The sequence below is a fragment of the Cibotium barometz genome, chromosome 29 (genome assembly GCF_041138505.1).
Source record: "Cibotium barometz isolate CiBa-2024 chromosome 29, ASM4113850v1, whole genome shotgun sequence".
NCBI classification, from domain to species: Eukaryota; Viridiplantae; Streptophyta; class Polypodiopsida; order Cyatheales; family Cibotiaceae; genus Cibotium; species Cibotium barometz.
This window is the reverse complement of record NC_141074.1, coordinates 39,573,394-39,577,398: the sequence shown is the minus strand read 5'-3', so window position 1 is coordinate 39,577,398 and position 4,005 is coordinate 39,573,394.

Below are 4,005 nucleotides of genomic sequence, written 5' to 3'. Positions count from 1 at the left end.
CTTCGATGATGCTCTTATCTCCTTGTAAAGTACTCCCAATATACTTTCTCCTTTACATAGTTGAGGAGCTTCTTGGCTTCCCCAAACTTTCCCAAGGCTGTAGGCATGTGGAGGACCTCTTTTTTTCTACATTTACATGTTTAGGGTTTAGATAAAACATGTTAAAATGTAGTCTAAAAGGATCTTAAACTTACCTTTCTGGATTGAGACGTGTGCTTGCTAGAGTATATAGCTTATCCTTTGTCAAACTGACAAGCCCCTTCTTTAATTAATCATAATTGTAGAGAATCTGAAAGAAACCATCCGCATTTTTTGGATTTGCAATCACAAGTATTTTGTATGCTTTATCCCTAAAGGATCATGGGCTTCTAATACTTCTCGGTATATTATTTTAGTGTCATGGATTTCTTTTCCACCAATAACTCTACACCATTTTTTATAGCCATAGAATATTCAGCCTGCGTCCACAAAGTAAACACATTAATTAATGTTAAGAATGAACTAAGAAATGTGAAGATTGACAACGCAAGTATTTAAAAGCTTATTTTACTTTCCAAACAAGCTTGCACAACACGGTTGCAAAGGTAATTGTATGATGTTTGGCAAACCCATAGCATAATAGTAAGTTTATTTTCTCAATCTGTTCTATTGGCTTGAATGGTCTTTGTTAAAATGCCACGTAAAATTTTGTTTATGCTCTCTTCCTGGCCATATAACTACTTAGAGATACCTTGAAGGTGGACTACAAACCACCACTAATTATTGGGACTTCAAGGAGAACAATCATCTTTGACCCTGAGCCTTTGTAAATGAGTTGTAAATTGAAATTGAGTTGTAGTCTCAAGAGCCACTGAGCAATATTTGCATATATGTGCAAGCACATTATTTCATTTAGATGCATAAGATTAAAATCAAAGCATAGACTTTGGCAATTTGGTATTTTGTAAAGCTAAAAAGATTTCCCCTAGCTAGTCTCAAATATTTTGATAAAAATAGAGCTCTCTATTTTGAGATAAAAGAGTGCCGTGCAAACTAAAAGCACCACTTTTGTATTTTTGGAGGCTATGGCCTATTTGTGGCATTGAATATATATAAATACTCATGTGTGGGGATAGGCCACACACAAAAGGGGGAACATGAAAACCTTGAACTCACAATGTGAGGAACGGGAAAAGTTGAACAATATACAATTGATGAATTGTTTCCTTTTGGGCTTCAAGAAAATAGTTTACACAATTTTATCATCACTATGAATCCCTAGTCCTTTGATCAATGTTGCAAACAAAAATTTGTTTAGACACTAGCATGCCAAAAGATGACCTCGAAATCAGCTCTTCCTTGTCTACACTTGTGGATTCCAAAAGTGAGGGTTATTTGAAGGAAGTTTGCAACATATCACTTGACATTTTTGATAAATGGTTCCAAGAGGGTGGGGAAATCAACCCTTAAAACCTCCTTATATCCCCTCCCTAAATCGATACCAAGGACGACCCCATATTGTTATTATTATAAAAAGTTTGATTCACCTCACCTCACAATGTCCTATGCCACGTTGCATGTGTATGCAAGGGTCTCCTCAACTTCCATCCACAAACCCCATACTACTATTATTGTAATAGTGTGAGTCACAACACCTCATAGTGTCCTCTTCCACGTTGCATATGTATTCAAGGGTCTCCTCAACTTCCTCCTATTCCCAAACTTCTAACTCAAAGACTCCATGCTTGTACTGCAACAAACCAGCATATGTCTTAGACCCTAAGTGGTGGAAGAGTGCACTTAATAGAGACAAGAAGGATTTCCAAGTTCAAAGCTATGCTGGATATCCCTTTGTGGAATGTTCATATATACACATTGCATGCCTTATGTCAGACTATCAAAAAGTTGGTGTTTCTATATATTGGATTTTCTTAGAAGCTTCGTCCTGAGAAACAAAAGATGCAAGCTATTCAAGCATTAGAAATGGTCTTATCTGACATTGGTCTTCATGGAGGAGATGTTAATATAACAAAGGATCTAAAGAACTCAACAAACGGTAAAGAAGTTCCTGTCGTCTCACAAGCCATCTCAAAGCCAGAAGGTTTCTATCAAAACCTTAGCACAAAAGAAGACTTAAAAGACATTAAAGGTATGCTTCCAAAGTAAAGTATGGATTGTGGAAGCTGGTACACAATGTAATAAAAGACCATGAAGTGGATGGTCTTGCAAGAAATGTGAAGCCACAAGTGTGGGAGGCTCTCAACAAACTTTTCATACTTTGCGAGGACAAGCACACTTAGAGAAAGGATGACCATCAGGCATTTGAAGAAGAGCTCAAGACTTTTGGAAAATCCATGGCATGGACAGACTGTAACAAAACACATTACATGGTAATAAATTTTAGAAACTTTCCTTAGCCACATAGTGTAAACAATTCACACTACAAAGTAACATGTTTTGTATTATTTGTGCAGCATATAATCTACAACCACCTGCCATTTTTTGCCAAAAAAATTATGGATGCCCTACAATTTGGTCTACACAAGGGATGGAAAAGTATCATTACACAACACGTAATTCTTTCTTCAGACATGCATAGCATTTTAGGGGAGCTCAGAAAGCAAATAGTATGAAGCAAGTTTTCCAATGGTTCTACCAAGGAATCCTGCAAAGATTGCACATCAAGAGGACACTTAAAAGCTCACAATTAAAATTGGCATTTAAAACTGTACAAAAGCAAAGAAAAACACAAATTCTTGACAACTCAACAGCTGCATAGAAGCATGCAGAGTGGAGACAAACAAAAATGTACTTCAACCATTGCTGGGTTGATAGATCGGGAGCTGAACATTCAGCTACATATTAAAATGCAATGTACAAGAATATTCAAGTTCCTATTTGTCTCTAGATACAAACTTTTTTGATAATTGACTACCGAGTAATTACATGTGCAATTTTACTACATTTGTTCTTACAACCTACGAGTGGATGCTTTTCTTGTTATTTTGATTTGGTAAGCTCTTTTTTTTCAAAAGGCCTTGCCCTTCTGGCTCTTCAACAATAGGATCATCTAGCTTTTTATATGATTGATCTCCTTCAATTTATAGAATCTTCAGCTTTGGTGTAGCTGCTTCTGTGTACCTCATAAGATGATGCTTACCATGACCATCCAACATTAAAGGGCCTTTTATGCAACTTGATAGTGCATAGGCAACGTTGCTCGAGATAATATCCCACTCTAGAGCACTACTTGCCTGGATAATAGCCAAAAATATTGAGAGCGTATAGCTTCTCAATCAGTATAATCTTGTCCTTTTGGCTATCGATTGGATGTCCTCCAAGAAATTGAGATAAATTTTTCAAGAAGAAAAGTGCAACTTCCCCATCATTGCTGAAATGCCAGTGATAAATTAGCATCTTTTTGCATATGACAGCTTGCTGATGTAGTGTGACAAACTATATGATTGACCAAGGCCTCTCTCTCTGCTCCCAGATGATCTCAAAAGGAAGCTTTCATCTTCAATTAGTAACTGAAATTAAGAAAACAAAGCTTTAATGAACAAATATAGTAGCATGACAACCTGACCCTTCAAATTTAAAAAGACAAACCTTTATATTCTCATCTGCTTCCAATTGCTTGTCTGACCATAGAAAAATGTTTCTTTTAGAAGATCCTCTATTGATTCCTCAGTCTTTATGTCCTTGCCAAGCATGTCATATTTGAGATCCTTTTGCACTTGGTTAAATGTTGCATCATCCATATCTTGACTCTTCTCAAACTTGGCAGCCTCCTCAAAAGAGAAAGCCAATGACTCTTGTGAGTTAAAGTTGTCCTCCAGAGAGATGTAGGGATCATCCTCATCAATGAACCCAGAATCCAGAGTGCAAGATTGGGAAATCATTGCAAGTGCATATTCCTCTCTTAAATTCAATATACATTATATGTCATATAGCAAAACATACTCCACATCTCCAATCCTAAAAGTTGGGAGGAGCAGTGGAACAACATGATTAGAGTTGTTAATG